This window comes from Coregonus clupeaformis, unplaced genomic scaffold (genome assembly GCF_020615455.1).
Source record: "Coregonus clupeaformis isolate EN_2021a unplaced genomic scaffold, ASM2061545v1 scaf0460, whole genome shotgun sequence".
Lineage (NCBI taxonomy): Eukaryota > Metazoa > Chordata > Actinopteri > Salmoniformes > Salmonidae > Coregonus > Coregonus clupeaformis.
In genome coordinates this window covers 221,118-242,146 of record NW_025533915.1, presented here as the reverse complement: position 1 = coordinate 242,146, position 21,029 = coordinate 221,118, and the positions used below count along the sequence as shown (strand labels likewise).

General features: G+C 44.8%; 1 pseudogene; it reads left to right on the top strand.

The window, feature by feature from the left end:
- LOC123484780 overlaps positions 1 to 21,029 on the top strand; it is a 39,396-nt pseudogene that overhangs the window by 15,573 nt on the left and 2,794 nt on the right.

Below are 21,029 nucleotides of genomic sequence, written 5' to 3'. Positions count from 1 at the left end.
ATATCATTGATCAAAAGCTGAGGGTGTAAAGCCATACACACATAAGTTTTTCCGCTAACAGATGATGGTCAATAATATCAAAAGCTGCACTGAAATTGGTCTGCTGTTAGAACCAGAAAAGGGTGGTTAACCATTCTTGGGAAGCGGAATGACTTTAGCTTCCTCCAGGTTTGAGGGAAAAAATGTTTCTCCAAGCTCAGATATGAGAAATAGGAGCTGCAACATATTCCGCTACTATCCTCAGTAGCTTTCCATCTAAATTGTCAATACCAGGTGGTTTCTCATTATTAATGGCCAGCAACAATTTGTTCACCTCTTCCACACTAACTTTATTTTTCTAATGACATTTTAATTTACAATGCTTTTCTTTCATAATTATGAAGATCTAACTAGAGTGAAGAGAGTGCCTGTAGGCATGGGATTGGTTATGTGCAACATTCATTCATTCAGGATTGTTTTGATGCTGGCTTGGCTTTTCACTCCTATTTGTCTAGTTGATTGTGAGAAATTACTGCTGAAATGTATGTTTTTTTTCTTGCAGAAATTGCATTAATATTTGAAACGAATAGGGCTGTTGAATTGTGCTGCTCCTATGTTGTCAAGTGCTTGAGTAGCTCGTTCCCCGGTGAGAAAGTTTCTCTGTGAGAGAATGGCTGGTTTGTGCTCAAGGTATCGGATGGTGGAGAGGAAGAGCAAGCTGTGTGTTGATAGTTGGTGTCCTCAGGTACTGTAGAGAATAATGGAGTGTTCTCCTCAGAGGTACTGTAGGTTGAATTCCACAGTATCACTTTCAGGTTGAAGCTGTTGTTGCTCTGTTCTCAGACAACAACTGGTACCATTATCAGGGTGCACTGCCATCTAGTGGATTAAATAGTGAACGTCTGGTTTGCAGGAGATTATTACTGCATTATAAAGTAGGTCTCATGTGGCTTATGATTCATTGCTGATTTTGTTGTTTTCTTTTAGGATGCACTCATGGATCCATAGGTTATGTGTCTAACATTGTCTATGCAAACACTGTTGTCTATGTCCTGAACATGTAATCAAATGGCTACCCAGACTATTTGCATTGCCCCCCCTCTTTTATGCTGCTGCTACTCTCTGTTTATTATCTATGAATAGTCACTTTAATAACTCTACCTACATGTACATATTACCTCAATTACCTCAGTACGGTACCCCCTGTATATAGCCTCGCTATTGTTATTTTTACTGCTGCTCTTTAATTATTTGTTACTTTTATTTCGTATTATTTTATATTGTATTTTTAGTGTGAATTTTATTTTTGTATTCTTTCTTAAAACTGCATTGTTGGTTACAGGGCTTGTAAGTAAGCATTTCACTGTTGTATTTGCGCTTGTGACGAATAAAATTGGATTTGATTTTCTTCGTAGCTTTAACCAAACAGGATGTTTTGCATTCAGACCAGTTGTACTGCCCTTGCTCACAAAGAGTCCATGATTTTATCTGCATAGAAAAGTATTGTGCGGGCCGCCTAAGGGTTTCTTCGGCCACCTATGTCAAAACAGTAAAAAAAAAATAAAAACGTTTTCAGTGTAAACTTCAACGACTAAAACCAGATATAAAGTACAGTGAGGGGAAAAAAGTATTTGATCCCCTGTTGATTTTGTACGTTTGCCCGCTGACAAAGAAATGATCAGTCTATAATTTTAATGGTAGGTTTATTTGAACAGTGAGAGACAGAATAACAACAATCAAAATCCAGAAAAACGCATGTCAAAAATGTTATAAATTGATTTGCATTTTAATGATGAGACTAAAAATTGAGCTTTTTGGCCATCAAGAAAAATGTCTGGCGTAAAGCCAACACCTCTCATCACCCCGGAGAACACCATCCCCACAGTGAAACATGGTGGTGGCAGCATCATGCTGTGGGGATCCCCTGTAGCTCAGTTGGTAGAGCATGGCGCTTGCAACGCCAGGGTTATGGGTTCGTTTCCCACGGGGGGCCAGTATGAAAATATATGCACTCACTAACTGTAAGTCGCTCTGGATAAGAGCGTCTGCTAAATCACTAAAATGTAATGTTTTTCATCGGCAGGGACTGGAAAACTGATCAGAATTGAAGGAATGATGGATGGTGCTAAATACAGGGAAATTCTTGAGGGAAACCTGTTTCAGAGATTTGAGACTGGGACGGAGGTTCACCTTCCAGCAGGACAATGACCCTAAGCATACTGCTAAAGCAACACTTTGAGTGGTTTAAGGGGAAACATTTAAATGTCTTGGAATGGCCTAGTCAAAGCCCGGACCTCAATCCAACTGAGAATCTGTGGTATGACTTAAAGATTGCTGTACACCAGCGGAACCAATCCAACTTGAAGGAGCTGGAGCAGTTTTGCCTTGAAGGATGGGCAAAGATCCCAGTGGCTAGATGTGCCAAGCTTATAGAGACATACCCCAAGAGACTTGCAGCTGTAATTGCTGCAAAAGGTGGCTCTACAAAGTATTGACTTTGGGGTGGGTGAATAGTTATGCACGACTCAAGTTTTCAGTTTTTTGTCTTATTTCTTGTTTGTTTCACAAAACAAAATATTTAGCATCTTCAAAGTGGTAGGCATGTTGTGTAAACCAAATGATACAACCCCCAAAATAAATTTTTAATTCCAGGTTATAAGGCAACAAAATAGAAAAATGCTAAGGGGGGTGAATACTTTCGCAAGCCACTGTAAGTCAATGCAAAATTTGTAGAATTGCAGGAAATTAGCTTTAAAACAGCTTCTATATTTTTCAGACTGTGACCACACCCTTGGCCACTCCCATGGCTATGCCCACCGACTAAGGCCCATTTTGATCCAGAAAAAACTCAGTCTTTATTTACAATGCAAACACTGCAATCTGAACCTGAACCCTCTCTGCTTGCTTCTGAAGCCAACATTTGCATGCAGCTCATCCTTTAGCTGCGAATTTCCCTCCATTTTGCTCTGCTGTCTGTGCTGACAAATTCCACATCTGTTAAGGAAAATAATCTTGAAGACAGAGAATAACCAACTGCCTGTAGATAGAGTAAATTCCACCTTGTCTCTCTCATCACTCTCCAGTGATGGCGCTAGGCTCACTGACCTGTTAAGATTGAATTCATGGCTCATCAGTTTCTGTCTGGCTCCTCCCACTCCCAGGCCTGGTGGCATATCATGGTGATAGAGAGGGTGTGTCCTTGGCTCCTCTCTCCCCTGTGGGAGGTGGAGCTGTCCATCTGCTCTCTCTGTAATCACTGCTCTACGGGCCGGCTCACTGTGCTCAGTAGGGGGGACACCTAGCATCACAGCACGCAGCAAGCGCTTGTGTGTACTGGGAGAGTGTGTCAACTGTGTAGCAGGAGGGCAGCCATAGCCTGAGCCACGGGTGCTCACGCGTCAGGGAGGAGAGCGTGTAGCTGTTACTGCTAGCTGCCTGCAGCGTGGGAGCTAGCTGGGAGACCTGTGGAGACTGTGAGGAGTGAGGAGGGGGTCTGGAGTGGACCGTCTGTCGACATGCTGAGGAAACTGGTCTGCAGGAAGATCTGTGCCTGTAAGCTCTGCTTCTCTTTCTTCTTGACACGTGGGGGTAGAGGAGAGACCCATTGTATTCATGTTAATGAGCGCCTTGGAGGAATGTGGGTCATGTCAAGAGATGAAGATTGAGAGATTGGGGAGATTTACATTTTCAGCTGAGGAGTGACAGACAGAGGACAGCTGGGTACAGAGTATGCACTATAAAGACTGAAGGCTCAGACAATCTGAAGGCTATCACAACCATTTCTGGATTTTAATACATTCATTGCTGAATGGTTGTTTCCCTAAAATGGTCTTTAACCTAGATGAAAACGGTACAATGAGTTTTGTATCTGTTGTACTTTGTATTAATGAGCTACCCTTATCACAACTGGTAGTTGATGACACAGAAATGCTCAGAGCTGGGTTTTAAATGAGGCTGGTTTATTAGACACCTTGTTGGGATATTGACAGTGTACGTCGTTTTAATATTGCAATGAGGAGAGAAACACTGAGGTAGATGGCACATAACTGATGTGATGTGTTGGTGTGCTGCCCTGCAGTGTGTGTGGACCTCTGAATAATGCATGGGGTTTTGTTTCATTGATCGCTGGTCTGGCAGATTACTCTGCCCCCTCTGGGCCGACCGACCGGGACTCACATGTTCAGTACACCAGTTTGTGGGGTAGTCACTTCCACTTCCAAAGCATGTGGCGCAACCACCGGTGACCGGAATCAGACCTAGACAATTACCAACAGAATGAACGCTGATGACCCCCCCCAATGTGTGTGTGTGAAGGTCATGCCAAAAGGTCATGTAGGCGGCTGCTGAAATGTGTTGTTGTATGAGGGAATGGGATTGAGCACATGGTGCTGATATGAAACGTGCTTTGTTTGTTTTGTACAGTCAGCATTCAAATTGTGTCAGAGTTGAAATAACTTGAGTTCTCTGTTTTGCCTTCCTCCCAGATAAGAACTTTGATGATTTCGGTGGACGGGGGGCGGTCCTCTTCTTCTAAGGGCCCCTCCTCAGGGAAGAAGACGGTGAGCATGGGGTCGTTCCGTAAGCCCAGCTCTGCTTCCAGCACCAAATCAACAGGTGAGATGCCCTTCCTGTTCACTCCAGCACCAGCAGAGAGTGTATTAGGGATGGAACGATGAGCCATGACTATTTTAACATTGTCAAATGGGATTAGTTCTTTCTCCTACCACAGTATGCCTTTCATTTGCTTCCTCAAGAATGATTGTGTGTGTGTGTGTCTGTGTGCGTGCTCTATCTGTGTGCGTGCATTGTTCATGCTTTTAGACTTCATGATGTCTGGATTATCTAGAAAAGCCTTTATTTGGCTATGGGTAATAACAGGGGCTCTGCAGTGCAACCATTTTACTCACAAATGCACATAGAATTTTTATTTCGAGCACCAGTGCGCCTAGAAAAATGAATGATTCTAATTAATATCTCAAATACTTTTCATCGTGCTCCTAAATTGATTTGTGTTCGCCTACATTTTTTCAACTTAGGGCGCACACGTTCTCCATGTAAAAAGGTTGAGCGTAGAGCCCTGAATAATGACCTCTGTCCAGGATTTGTATGGGAGATAAGTCACTGTGGAGCTGTCTAGTGTCTATCTGTAACCTTGGAACAGTGCCGATGGTGAGGATTATGTTATGATGTAATGGAACCAGAACACAGAGAGAACACAGATTTGATAGAAACATGGGATAATGAGAATTGAGCGTGATATACCCTGCATGAACTCCATAAGGCTGCAGCCAATCCAAGATGAATATTTGTGTGAATAATAGCCTACTAGAATAGCTTCCTGGTAAAGTTAACAATTTTGACCTTGTGGTCTTCTGCTTATATCAGGGAGAGATGGTCCTAGTGCTGCTTCTGCTGCTGGGGCTGTGGATGAGGAGGACTTCATCCGGGCCTTCGAGGAGGTGCCCACTATGCAAGTATGTGTTCACTCTCATAACAATATCAAAATCATTCCACACTATTCTCGCTTGGGCAAACTTGCCCTATGTTACAGGGAGTATATTAAACGCATTTGGAATGTGCTTCCTCTAAGGGATTCCTCTTCTCTCCTCCTCTCAGCTTTTCTCTAACAGGGAGATGGAGGACGCCATGACCAAGATCAGAGAGGTGCTGGCTGACGACAAACGAGACTGGGAGCACAGAGTCACTGCGGTAAGAGACTACCAACCAATCGTCCCCCACCTCCAGATGACTTCATCACACTGGCTACATTCCAGTATCCACACTAGCGTACCACTTAGAATGACGCAATGTATTGGCCATGCTTTCTAAGTGTGGATTTTGGAATGTAGCCACGACTATTAAGTAACTGTTCTGTTAAGCAGCCACTTCATCATTTGATTGGAAATGTTATTTTGATGAATGGCTTGATGAGCATTGTCTTCTTCTCTCTAGTTGAAGAAGATGCGTTCTGTGCTCTTGGCAGGAGCGGTGATTTTGATGGTTTCTCCCAGCAGCTGCGTCTCATGGAGGCAGCCTTTAAGATGTCCGCTAAAGACCTGCGCTCTCAGGTGGTCAGAGAGGCCTGTATCACTCTGGGGGGTAAAGGAGACCTCTGGTCCTATTCTCTTACTCACGGTATCAATTCAAATCAAACAAGCTTTCTTAATGTTACCAAAGCCATACTATTATAATTTATACAATATCAATGCAATAAAATAACTGAAATTACAAAGAGTGTTAGGAATGTTTTTTTCCCCACACTTTATTGTACAGCCCCATCAGTACAAAATAAGATACTATTGATATCATAATAACTTGTCTCCATCTCTTTTTCGTACCTCTATCCTGCAGCCACCTGTCCTACATCCTGGGGAACAGGTTTGACCATTGTGCTGAGTCCATCATGCCCACTCTCCTAACCCTGGTCTCTAACCGGCCAAGGTCATGGCCACATCCGGCATCGCTGTCATACGACTCATCATCAGAGTGAGTGGACAGGAAAGTTATTGACATTTGAATGAAGTTGAGGGGTGAATTTAATTTAGTTCAATTGAGCTGGGTTGTTGAGTGTCAGTTAGACCAAATGGTCGAGTGGCTAGCCTTGCTTTTTAGGAACAAAAACACACATCTTTCCTTCCCGAGGGCTGCAAATTGCATTCCACTGCATTCCGATGTGGGCATTCATTGTTGGTGGTTGCTTGCGATTGTTCTCCAAAGATGCCTTGTGTGTTCCTCACATTTCTATTGAGTTTAGAACAGCTAGTAACTGAATTAGTAAAAACTGGTCTTTCTCTGTCTTCCAGCATACACACTACCCTCGTCTCATTCCTACCCGTGACCAGCAGCTGCCAATCTAAATCTGTGGCCGTGAAAGGTAAACAAACAAACAGCCTCAGAAAGACTTATCCTATTCGCTCTCTAGCTGAATGTCTGTCTGTTTTCCCTGACTGTCTTATTGTTCTATTTCCAGGCGCTGTTTTGAGTTCTTGGACCTCTTGCTGCAGGAGTGGCAGACCAACTCTCTAGAGAGGTCACGCTAAAATGGCTGCTACTAGACAGGCCTATAAACTCATACTTATAATTGTCCCCCTCTTCAACAACTTAATATTGTATTGCTGTGATGTAGCTAGCTACTGTACTGTAAACCTTTTTCTAGCTACTGTCAAGTGAATTTTTACAGTAATATGAAACAATGTTGTTGTCAGTGAGTCGCTCCTCATCTCCGCAGTTTCCATGGCAATGCCAGGGAGGGATATCTATCCCATAAAAGCACACTGTGCTTCATCATTGTGGTGAAACCAAATCTCTGACTGGGATGTCAGGGAGCTCTCAGGTCCCCTTCTCATTGAATTACATTTCGTCCCAAATGGCACCCCTATTCCTGTATAGTGCAGTACTTTTGACCAGAGCCCTGGCACCTGGTCAAAAGCAGTACTATGTAGGGAATAGGGTGCCGTAGGCTCTGGGTCAAAAGCAGTGCACTATATAGGGGAATAGGGTGCCCGTAGGGCTCTGGTCAAAAGTAGTGCACTATATAGGGATTAGTGTGGCATTTGGGATGTAAACCGTAGCTTTTATGCTGTGGTGGTTTTGGTGGAGAGGGGGGTAAAGGGGATGCTGCATGCAGAGAGAATGAAGCTGGTGTTCCTTCTCTGTTTGACCCCTCAGGAATGTAGCTGTTCTGACTGAGACCATCAAGAAAGGAGTCCATGATGCAGACTCCGAGGCCAGATCAGTGGCCAGGAAGTAAGTCACTCTCACACTATGTCGGCCATACATTAACCATATTTTTATTTGAAAATAGGAGTTCACAAACATCACATGTTATCATGGTAACAACTTTTCCTCCACATTTGATATCTGCCAACCTGAAACATTGCTCCATTGAAGACAGGCTGTCTCACTCTTTCTGCGCCTTTGTCCTCTCTGTTGTTTTGTGCAGGTGTTACTGGACGTTCCACGGCCACTTCAGCCGGGAGGCGGAGCAGCTGTTCCAGGCTCTAGAGTCGTCCTATCAGAAGGCTCTCCAGTCCCACCTGAAGAGTTCTGACAGCATAATGTCCCTTCCTGCCTCAGACCGCTCCTCCTCCTCCTCACAGGAGAGCCTCAAGTGAGACACTCCATCCTTTCTATCCTTCTATCCTTCTCCCCTTCTCTCTCTCTCTCTCTCTCTCTCTCTCTCTCTCTCTCTCTCTCTCTCTCTCTCTCTCTCCTCTCTCTCTCTCTCTCTCTCTTCTCTCTCTCTCTCTCTCTCTCTCTCTCTCTCTCTCTCTCTCTCTCATTCTCTCTCTCTCTCATTCTCTCTCTCTCTCTCTCTCTATTCTCTCTCTCTCTCCTTCTCTCTCTCTATCCTTCTCTCTCTCTATCCTTCTCTCTCTCTATCCTTCTCTCTCTCTATCCTTCTCTCTCTCTCTCTCTCTCTCTATCCTTCTCTCTCGCTCTCTCTCTCTCTCTCTCTCTCTCTCAATTCAAGGGGCTTTATTGGCATGGGAAACATATGTTTACATTGCCAAAGTAAATGAAATAGATACTAAACAAAAGTGAAATGAACAAAAAAAATGAACAGGAAACATTACACAAAAGTTCCAAAAGAATAAAGACATTTCAAATGTCATATTATGTCTATATACAGTGTTGTAACGATGTGCAAATAGTTAAAGTACAAATGGGAAAATAAATATGGGTTGTATTTACAATGGTGTTTGTTCTTAACTGGTTGCCCTTTTCTTGTGGTAACAGGTCACAAATCTTGCTGCTGTGATTTCACACTGTGGTATTTCACCCAATAAATATGGGAGTTTATCAAAATTGGATTTGTTTTAGAATTCTTTGTGGGTCTATGTAATCTGAGGGAAATATGTGTCTCTAATATGGTCATACATTTGGCAGGAGGTTAGGAAGTGCAGCTCAGTTTCCACCTTGTTTTGTGGGCAGTGTGCACATAGCCTGTTTTCTCTTGAGAGCGAGGTCTGCCTACGGCGGCCTTTCTCAATAGCAAGGCCATGCTCACAAAGATTTCCTTAATTTGGGTCAGTCACAGTGGTCAGGTATTCTGCCACTGTGTACTCTCTGTTTGGGGCCAAATGGCATTCTAGTTTGCTCTGTTCTTTTGTTAATTCTTTCCAATGTGTCAAGTAATTATCTTTTTGTTTTCTCATGATTTGGTTGGGTCTAATGTGTTGCTGTCCTGGGGCTCTGTGGGGTATGTTTTGTGTTTGTGAAACAGCCCCATGACCAGCTTGCTTAGGGGACTCTTCTCCAAGTTCATCTCTCTGTAGGTGATGGCTTTGTTATGGAAGGTTTGGGAATCGCTTCCTTTTAGGTGGTTGTAGAATTTAATGGCTCTTTTCTGGATTTTGATAATTAGCGGGTATCGCCCTAATTCTGCTCTGCAAGCATTATTTGGTGTTTTACGTTGTACACAGAGGATATTTTTGCAGAATTCTGCATGCAGAGTCTCAATTTGGTGTTTGTCCCATTTTGTGAATTCTTGGTTGGTGAGCGGACCCCAGACCTCACAACCATAAAGGGCAATGGGTTCAATAACGGATTCAAGTATTTTTTGCCAGATCCTAACTGGTATGTCGAATTTGATGTTCCTTTTGATGGCATAGAAGGCCCTTCTTGCCTTGTCTCTCAGATCGTTCACATTTTTGTGGAAGTTACCTGTGGCGCTGATGTTTAGGCCGAGGTATGTATAGTTCTTTGTGTGCTCTAGGGCAACGGTGTCTAGATGGAATTTGTATTTGTGGTCCTGGCAACTTGTTTGGAACACCATTATTTTTGTCTTACTCAGATTTACTGTCAGGGCCCAGGTCTGACGGAATCTGTGCAGAAGATCTAGGTGCTGCAGTAGGCCCTCCTTGGTTGGGAACAGAAGAACCAGATCATCAGCAAACAGTAGACATTTGACTTCCAGATTCTAGTAGGGTGAGCCGGGTGCGCAGACTGTTCTAGTGCCCTCGCCATCGTTGATATATGTTGAAGAGGGTGGGGCTTAAGCTGCATCCCTGTCTCACCCCACCGCCCTGTGGAAAGAAATGTGGGATTTTTTTGCCAATTTTAACTGTTTTCCCCCAACACCACTTTCCATCAAAATTGTATAGCAGACCCTCATGCCAAATTGAGTCAAAAGCTTTTTTGAAATCAACAAAGCATGAGAAGACTTTGCCTTTGTTTTTGTTTGTTTGTTTGTCAATTAGGGTGTGCAGGGTGAATACGTGGTCTGTGCACGGTGATTTGGTAAAAATTACAAAGTACATTGTTTCACCGAGGAAATCTACAAGTCTGCTGTTAATGATAATGCAGAGGATTTTCCCCAAGGTTGCTGTTGACGCATATCCCACTCTCTGTCATTCTCTCTCTGTCTCTCTCTGTCTCCGTTTCTCTCTCCCTCTCTGTTTCGGTCTGTGATATGAGAAGTAGTCGTAATGAAAGTATTGATCTTAGTCAGTCAGGTTAACCACTGTCTATCTCTCTGTCTGTCTCCACAGCCGTCCTCAGTCTGCCAAGAGCTCCAGCCGAAACACCCTGACCAGGAGTAAGAACACTGACATTACATCACTGACATTACATGACTGACATTACTACCACAGACATTACTACGTCACACTGGAGGTGTTTATATTTCAGATCTATCGTTTAAATGATCCACAGCTCTGTATATAATCAGACACCAGAATATATATTTTTCGTACATGTCTGATCACTTGATTTTCAGCACAGCAACAACGTGCTGACATCTGTTATGAAATCTATACAGTATCTTTGCACATTGTAAATATGGTATTGGAACTGGACCCTGGAACTGACCCTGTATATAGCTTCTCTTACATTCTCGTGTTCTTCTTATTTTTATTTCCTGTTATTGTATTTGTTCTAACTTATGTTATTTTTTAGTACTACATTGATATTGGATCACTGCATTGTTGGGTTTAGAGTTAACAAGAAAGGCATTCCTGTACTTGTGCACGTGACATTACGACTTGTTAATCATGTTGGCCTTTCCCCTCTTTTTCTCGCCTTCTCTTTCCTCTCTCTTTATGAAAATACATTTGGGTAGAGAGCTTGGCTTATAACCATTATTCTTCTCTTCTCCCCTCTCCTTTTCCTCTCCTCCCTTCCCTCTCTTTCCTTCCCTTCTCTCCCGTAAGCTAAAGCAGCTCTCCCTCCAGAGCTCCCTCCACCCCAGAGCTCTCTCCAGCGTTCCCGTAGCAGACGTGGACCTTGAACGCTGCCGCCACCGCTAGTGCCAAGCATTCAGGATGACTCCGGTGCCCGCCTCTCCGCCCCCTTCAGTGCTGCCTCCCGCCCCTGCCACCCGGCTCCTACGCCTAGAGTGAGACAAACCATATGTTCTCTGTCTCTGTCTCTCTCTGTCTCTGTGTGTTCTAATTAGCAATAAGGCCCGAGGTGTGATATATATATTGGCCAATATACCACGACTAAGGGCTGTACTTAAGCTTGATACAACGCGCGGAGTGCCTGGATACACAGCCGATTAGCCAGTGGTATATTGTTCATATACCACCAACCCCCGTGCCTTATTGCTATTATAAACTGGTTACCAACGTAATTAGAACAGTAAAAATAAATGTTTTGTCATACCCATGGTATACGGTCTGATATCTCTACCACTGGTGTCAGCCAATCAGCATTCAGGGGCGAAACCACCCAGTTTATAATTCTATTTCTATGAGCCACTTTTGCTGACCTTTATGAGGGATATAGGACCAGTATGGATATTTAACCCTAATTTCTTTAATTTTTTTCTCAAAATATGATGATTAAAATACATCTTAGGGCCTTTCCGATTTCTCTTGTAACCCCCTCGTCTTCCATATGGGGATTATCCTGCTAACTTCTGCTAACCTCTCTCCTGGACTCTCCTGCTCTTGTTTTTGCTCTTAGACAGCACACCTGGTAACGTTAGACCAGAGGGTAAGATGATGGCTAACTGTGTAGTTTGTTCTTGATGTGTGGAGCTGGATAGACGTCATCCAGATTTCTCTGTCCCCTTGGTCTGTGTAATGCTGCACCAAGTTTACAGTGGTCGTCCTTGGTCTGTGTAGTGTACTGCATCATTGAATACGGTGCTCATCTGTGGAACTCTGCATGGACTGTCTGCATTAGAACTAGATTGAACTGGGTCATCAGGACTGGGTTGGTAGCCGAGAGAGGAGAGACAAGAGACATTGATTGTGTCCACAAATAGATCTGTCCAACTTACATGACCTATAAAGGCAGGCAGCCTCCGTGTCTGTCAGGTTATTGACCTTTACCGTTGGCTGTTTAACTGTAATTTCATGAACTCATTTGTGCTGTACTCTCCTTTTCCTATGCTAGAAGACAGAAATACAGGGATATATTTGTTGTGAATCATGTTTCTGTATTTGTGTCTATTGTTTAATGAATTAATATGTTGAGATGAAACACTTTTTATAGAGGATGAGCCATTTGGGACTTGAGATGTCTTGCTTGAAACCAGCTAATAAGAGATTTGAGTGCATGCTGTCTGTTGAAATGGCTGAGTAGCAACCTGCAAGTGTAGACTAATTAGTGTGTCTCTGTTTTCTGTGTGGTCTTATGTATGAGTCTTTTGACTGTAGGTGATGATGGCTGGTTTCGCCAAGCTGGGTGTGTCTGCGAGTTGAATGGATCTGTGTCCACATGAAGTTAACTCTGTTTTCTCCCCAACCTCTCTCTCTCTCTTTCTCTCTCTCACTTTCTCAATTTCTTTCTCACTTTCTCAATTTCTTTCTCACTTTCTCTCTCTCTCTCTCTCTCTCTCTCTCTTCTCTTTCTCTTTCTCTTTCTCTTTCTCTTTCTCTTTCTCTTTCTCTTTCTCTTTCTCTCTCTCTCTCTCTCTCTCTCTCTCTCTCTCTCTCTCTCTCTCTCTCTCTCGCTCTCGCTCTCTCGCTCTCTCGCTCTCGCTCTCTCGCTCTCGCTCTCTCGCTCCTCTCTCTATCCCAGGCCGTGTACGTACCCAGGAGAACGAGTTCAGGGAGCGGCGTGGGGCGTGTCCCTCTGTCACAGACAGTAGGGGGAGGAGTCGAGCCAAAATGGTGTCAGTGTCTCAACGTGAGTATCTTCCCCAGAAAAATGAGCATCATGCCGTAATGAAAAAATACACATTGTTTCTAGATCAGTGTTTCAATCCTGGTCCTGGGGACCCAAAGAGGTGCACGTATTTGTTTTTGCCCCTGCATTACCCTGATTCCACTAATCAAGTCATCAAACTTTTAATCAGGTGTGTAGTGCCAGGGCCATAAAATAATATGTTGCACTGGGTCCCCAGGACCAGAATCAAGGACACTGATCCAGAGCAGTTGTTTGAAATTCTTCCCACCTTTTAGACTATTACTGTGTGGGAATGTATTCTTCTCCCTTTTAAGAAATACACCATACTATGTTGTGTTGCACTGGCAGTGTTCTGGCTCCCCTGGGACGTCTCCTGAGCCATACCGGCAGATCCCCAGGGCCACTGGAGGGGACAACACCAGCAGACAGGAGGTCTAAAGTCCCCCGCAGCCAGGGCTGCAGCCGAGACCACCAGTCCAGAACAGATCAGGCCTGGGTAAGGACCAGGAAGAGGGACCACACACACAGACACACTGGAAGACAGAAAACAGCCCTCAACAGCTGTACTCCGAGTCTCCAACCTCTCTGCTCTCTGAATCACCCAACCTCCTGTCTGTCACTGAATGCAACCACGTCTCTTTCCTCTCCTCTGTCCTTACGAACTCAACTCCTCCCCTACCTCCGCCTCTCTCTCTTTGAGTGTGTTGGGCTGCCTGGCTGTGTGTTATAAAGCTATTTCATCTTCCTGCTGCTCTCTCTCTGTGTGTGTCCCACCCCCACCACTATGCTAGCGAGAGCCGTATCCCGGCAGCATGAGTCAGGGCTGCAGCAGGGACACCTCTAGGGAGAGCAATGCCGAGGACACCAGCCCAGCTCGGGGCTTCTCTCCTGCCTGGGTGAGTACAGTATAGTAACATGCCCACCCCAGACACCATAGCCACCTATGCCCCTCAGTGCCTGAACCCGGACTAGCCCAGTCTTAGAGTAGATCACAAGAAAACCAACCGAAACAAACCTCTTCTGCTTCCATCTTCTGCATTGCGTTAACTTGTGTCTTTTCACATTTTCCCCTTTCACTCCCTAAGTGAGTGACAACAACATTTTCCTCAACAACCATTTTACTAATCATGCTAGGGAGTCATTGACTGGATGTGACATAATACAGGGATGAAGTTGATGCTGAACTTGTGTCCGCTGTAAGCTTATTGACTTGGCGGTCAGAGCCTTTGTGTCCAATGCTGGGGATCCCGCTCAACATTCTTGGTGCTAATGTTGGCATGAAGCCAGTTAAGCGTTGTCACATGGTGGTAGAATGCCTCCTCCTCAGGTTGACAGTCATGTACTGTATGAGTTGAAGAAGATACTATTTTTAAAGTTATGTCCGAAACTTTACGTGTGGGGGATATCCACTCCGGTCCTACTTTATTTGGGATAGTCCAGATTTTCCATCTGTAGATCTACAGATGGTCATACTATCTGTTGATAAGCAACTGGTTGCTAAGGTTACTTGCAAGTTAGAGTTTAGAATAAAGCGTTGGGGGTAAAGGGTTAAGTTTTGGGTTAGGATAAGTGTTAAGTGTAAGGTTAGGGATAAGGGTTTTAGTGTTAGAGGGGGTTAGGGGTTAGTAGATGGACGATCCAAATAAAGTATCACCCCACTCCCCACACCTCCGTGTTCCTCTCTAGCCGTCCAGACGTGTCTCCCAGCTCCACCAGTGCTCTCCACTCTTGGCTGAGTCCATGGGCCACTCAGGTGACCTGTCCTGCATGTTTCTATTAAAACAGACAATAGATGTCAGTGTTCCATAGTGCAGTTCCACTCCTCAGAATCCCACAGAGGGGCGTACTATAGAGCTGAGCATCCTCCTTATTTCAGTTTGGATGCGTCTTACTTTTTTCAAGTCAATCTTTGTTCTTTTGTGTCATTCTGTTTTGTTAGTACACTTTTTGTTTTTATTGGCTGATTTTTATACTGTGCTGTAAAAATACAACTTAAATTCATCATATTATTATTTTGTGCTATACCCTGCTTATCTTCTCTTTGAGTTTCTCATGGCGTGCTGATGAAATTTAGCTTCATTTGTTTTTCCACCATTACGACTTCTACTCCCCATTTTGTTAATAGGTCGACTGTTTTTCCTTTGTAATACTGTATTACTGTGCTCCTATACAATACTATTATAAAAGTATTATTCAATCTCTCTGTTTCTCCTCCAGAGCGATAGGTCTGGCTCACCGAGGCCCGTTATCTCAGCCTCTGTCAACGCCATGAGGATCCTCAACACTGGAACTGAGGTGGAGGCAGCTGTAGCCGACGCCCTGTTACTAGGAGACGCCAGGAACAACAAGGTAGATGTTAACCTCATCATTAACATCTATTTTGACTCTTATTAGCCTCTCGAATGTAGTCACATGGTAGTTTGTTTAACAGTAACAGTGTCATTGATTTCTCTTCACTCTGTGGCATGACTTAGTGAGGATACTGTATATGTACCTGTACGACCATCTGACCTTTGATCCTGACCCTCAGCGGCCAGTCAGACGGCGTACGAGTCCCCGGGGATCTACTCAGACGATGACGCTAACAGCGACGCCACAGCGCCTGCTCTGAGCGGTCAGAGGTATGGTCTCCGGGCCTGCCTTACTACATGAGACAGACGGAGGACGTGGCCGAGGTGCTGAACCACTGTGCCAGTTCCAACTGGTCAGGAGAGGAAGGAGGGTCTGGGGGACTACAGAACCTGCTCAAGAGCCAGAGAATTCTCAGGTGGGATGACACCGTCTATTTTTGTTTTTGAACTTTTGTAATGTATTTGAGGCCGTCACTGAGACAACTGGGCTCTAGGATAGCGGCAGGTAGCTTCGTGGTTAAGAAGCGTTGTGCCAGTAACCGAAAGTTCAGCTGGTTCTAATCCCTGAGCCGACTAGGCAGTGAAAAAATCTGTCGATGTGCCCTTGAGCAAGGCACTTAACCCTAATTGCTCCTGTAAGTCGCTCTGGATAAGAGCGTCTGTAAATGACCAATTTATTTAAATTTCTAGATAGAAATCTTGCTGAAACCAAAAAGCGCTGTGCGATTGATGGCCTTACTTTTTTCCGATCCGTGTTGCAGTCATGGTGGAGCTGAAGAGATTGTGTGAGATCTTCACAAGGATGTTTGCTGACCCACACAGCAAGGTGAGCTCTCACAACAGAATCCCCCATGTCTGATATAACCTGTGTTCTGATGGGAAGCTAATGTAGTTACTGTACTAACTGTCTGTTTCTGTGTCAGCATGGTGGTCTTTGCGGTGGACTTATAACATCAGCGATAAGTGTTTTTGTCCGTCACCTTTTAATAATAATGCAATTGAATCAAACTATTCGATAGTTGATTGATTAATTATTGATACTGTGTGTTGTCCTCACCTTACTCCTGAACAGTGAAGTAAATATGTACAGTAAAGCCTATTATGAGTGACTGACTGTGTGGTCACTACAGTCTGTTCTCAGGTGTTCAGTATGTTTCTGGAGACCCTGGTAGACTTCATCACCCTGCACAGAGAGAGGACCTGCAGGACTGGCTGTTTGTCCTGCTCACCCAGCTGCTGAAGAAGATGGGAGCTGACCTCCTGGGGTCTGTACAGGCTGCGGTCCAGAAGGCTCTTGATGTCACCAGGTCAGAACTAAAGCTCCATCTCTATTACCCTTTTCACACAGGTATTTTTTTTTTCTCCCCCATTTTGTGCTTTTCAGCACGATTCCACCAACTGTGGTGGATGTGTGACCCGGCCAGCTCAGTACAGCTTTGGTTTGGTTCTGCTTGCCCAGTGTGAAAAGCCCCCAGATGGTGCTTTTGTCTGTTTGTGGAGTTTCTAGTGGATCAGTCCCTCTCATCCATGGCTATTTCTCTTGATTTTCCTCTCTTTTCCCAGGGACTCGTTCCCTTTACCGACCAGCAGTTTAACATCCTGATCCTGTTTCATCGTAGACCAGACCCAGACCCCCAACCTGGAAGGTCAGCGTGGCCATCCAGGTACATTGAGTGCCTGGCCCATCAAATGGACCCCCGCAGACTTTGTCAACTCCAGCGAGACGCCTGGCCGTCTCCCCATCATCACCTGGACCCACGGAACCAAAGAGAGTCCGACCGTCAGGAAGGTGGGTAGAGTTAGGTTTGTTTTGTTTCCATAGTAACAACGTCAGACACTTCTATTTTAATTGACTTTATTTTCACAGGGACAATGCACATTAATCAGCATTTCTTGTAAACGTACTTGATTTAACGGCTAATTTTTCAAACAACTATTGTTTGCCGGCTTCATCCCTTTTGGTTGATTTTATTTGAGTATTTTAAACTGATCATTTCCCCCCCCTACCCGTCGGTTGACCCCCAACCCCAGAGCTTCCTCCATAGCTGGGCGGGTGAGGAGTTGTCAGCAGGCCCAGCACCACCGTAGCCTCTCTACCTGGAGAGGGGAACGTGGAGGAGAGGTGCAAGCAGGTAGTAGAGTCCCATCAGTCAGCTGCTCGGTCTGCAGTCTGCCTCTCATAACCTCCCCGCCTGGGCTCTCTGTCTCTAACAACACAACTTGGCCTTGCTGGCTTAGACTTACAGAGTTGTTTCTGCTTTATAACTGTGGCAGTGCAGGGTGGGAATGGGGACTGAAATGTCTGAATGAGCCATAACAGTTCATTTTCTGCTTTCAAAGGGTTCTTCAATGAGTGAATGTTAAAGCAGCAATCAGCAGTTGAAATGATAACAGGTGTCGACTCCCACCACTGTTTCGCTAAAAAGCTGAGAGATGGGGCTGGAGAAATGTAACCAGCTCTCAAATTCATAGACCGAGCTAGGGATGCAAGGACTGACCATCCATGATATCAAAATTTTTTAACCATGTTTTGAGTGGGCTATACGTGTTTGTTTACATTCATTTTTGTTTACAAACAGTGGAGTAAAACCAAGCTTTTTATTTGGGATTCTGATGGGGGTACAACAGTTGAACTAAGCTCATGAGGCATTTATAAGTTATAATCTTCAACAATCAATGGGTACATATAATTAACTTATAAGTCAAAACATGTATGTGTAGCAACTGCAGATTTAACCCACTTTAAGCAATGGGGTGGGAATGGGCAAACAGAATTGCTCTGAATGTGCGGTAGTATTTCATTTTCTATAATATCCTACTGCTGCTACTTATTACTCATGGTTCTTGTCTTGTTTATCTGCAGTGACAGGTTTGGTTGACCAACATCCACTGAATTCATACGAGAGCATTGTGATACTGGTTTTTAACAGGTTTACAAGAACTGACAATGTGGTTTTAACTTCGCCTGACTAACGAATGCTAACTGAACCTAAACAAATATGCGCTACTGTATTTCTGTGCAATGTATTTGGATCATGTATTTGTAAATACATTGACCGATCAAGCTCATGGTTACGTAAGAGCAGAATGGGCTTTGTTGAATGTTCCGTCTCTTCTCTAAGGGCCAAATATTCCCTTAAGTACTTCATTATTGCGTGATATCATACATCAATGTTAATGGAAAAAGTGAACGCCCTCTTTGATGACCTCACTTAATTGACCTCTCTGTGACCCTTTAAAACCCAGGCAGCCCAGGTGGTTCTGATCGCCTTGTTTGAGCTGAACACCCCAAGAGTTCACCATGCTGCTGGGGGGCCCTGCCCCCAAGACCTTCCATGGGACGGAGCCACCAAACTGCTGCATAACCATCTCCGGAACTCCAGCAACACCGGAGTGGTAAGACCTGACTATCGCTGTGGTCTCCAAAGATCTACCTCATCATGAGAAGATGAGAGGTGAATTTACACAGAACAAGAATATTGAATTTGCTCAAGGAAGATCCTCTCGAATGCGCTTCTGAATATCTTCTCACACTGGCACCGTTGCGCCAACAACCTAAACTTTGTTCGCTGTAACATGGACAATAAAGTTGTATTGTAATCTCAACATACTGGGATAACTCATATATATTAAGCAATAAGGCCAGAGGAGGTGTTTATATGGCACGGCTAAGGGCTTTCTACCAGGTGCCTGAATTCAGCCCTTAGCCGTGCCATATTGGCCATATTATCACAAACCCTGAGGTGTGCTCTTATTGCTATTATAAACTGGGCTACCAACGTAATTAAAGCAGTAAAAATAAATGTTTTGTCATACCTGTAGTATACGGTCTGGATATACCACAGCTGTCAGCCAATCAGCATTCAGGGCTTGAACCACCCAGTTTATAATGTACTGTAACTGCTCCAATTCTGTGTGATCCCGCAGGCCTCCCAGTAACCCATGGCGCGGACCGGACTCCTCCCCCAGCTCGCCACCCCAGCAGTCGCAGCAGCCCCCTCACCTCTCCCACCAACTGCTCCCATGGGGCTCTCTCCCAGGTAGGTCTAACATAACCTTTAATACCTGGTCCCCAACACACCATAGAAGTTAGTTACATCACTACTCAACTTAACTAACAATGACAACAAGTAGTCCCCCGATCCCGCTCTGCTCCGTTCCCCTTCTCTCTCTACCTTTTCTCTCCCTCACGACTCTATTCCCCCTTTTCTTTCCCTCCCTCCCTCCCTCCCTCCCTCGCCGTGCTCTGGGTACATTACAGTCGGCTATGGGGTTGAGGAGTGCTGATGGCCTGTCGAAGTACCCCCTCCCTTCCCTTCTCCTCTCTCCTCCACCCCTGCTGCCCCCTCCCTCAAGACCCCTACGAGTGCTTTACTCTCCCAGGTACAATGTCAGCATGGCTGTGTCACCTTTGCGATTTGTCCCTACCCCACAGTCTCTTTGTTTTTCCTTAACTTTTTGTTCATTCCGCAGCAGCAATCTGTGCTCTCATGTGGCCACTTTTCAGAGGATTCACCACATTAACAGCTTCTTTGGACTCACCAGTCTGTTCCACTCTGTCTCTGTCAACACGTACTGTTATGCATGGTTGATCTTTTATATGGAAAAGGAATAAGCGGGATAAACTGCTTGAAATGACATCTTTACATACTAGGTAAATAAAATTGACGTTGTTTCAACCAGTTTTTTCCTGCTTTGCCCACCGGGCAGACGTCTTTTTCCTGTGGTGTTGTTGTATGTGTAGTGTTAGTGTCGTACTTGTATAAGCCAACCCTGTCCTCCCCGGTGTGACCACGAAGCATGTTTGGAGTAATGCCGACACAGAGAACCTGAACACTGATGAGTCTATAGCTCCCCTGCGAAGCGTCACTGAGGCCATCAGAACTCACAGCTTCCGCAGTCAGGAGGACCTCTGGGCGGAGCCAGGCAGAGGCAAGAGAGAGAGATACGGTGAGGGGCTTCGTGGCAATTCCCCTACTATTCTCCACTTCACTCCTCCCCCTCATTGATTTAAAAGACTTGGATTGGTGTTAGAATGGACTAGAGGGAGTATCTTCTCCAACAGCCCTTTTTAAATCCAGAGGGGGAAGTGAACGAGTGCACTTGTTTGGCTACTGTTCTCTTTGGTCAATATATTAATTTTCTCTAGAATAGACATGGACATGCATACATTTTGTTATTTTTGACATGTATAAGACTGTATGGTTGTTACGTTACGTTATATCAATAGTCTTGTTTCTCCTCTGCGTAAGTTGGAGCAGCATCAGACTCTGGTGTTGACTTGGTGGAGGGGGGCCCGGGGGTCGCCTGGCCCTGGACAACAAGACCTCCCTACCTCAACACCCCCTCCCCCGTTCCTTCTCCCGGCCCCGGTGCCGTGACTACAACCCCTACAACTGCCACAGACACCATCAGCGCCTACGACAAGGCTGCCCTGAGAGAGACGGTGTATGAGGACGACGTGGAGCAGTTTCCAGATGGTGAGTGCTACTTTTTTGAAATGGCACCCTATTCCCTATATAGTGCACTACTTTTGACCACCCTATTCCTTACATAGCTCTGGTCAAAAGTAGTGTGCGCCCTGATAAGAATAGGTGCCATTTTGGATGGTCATAATAC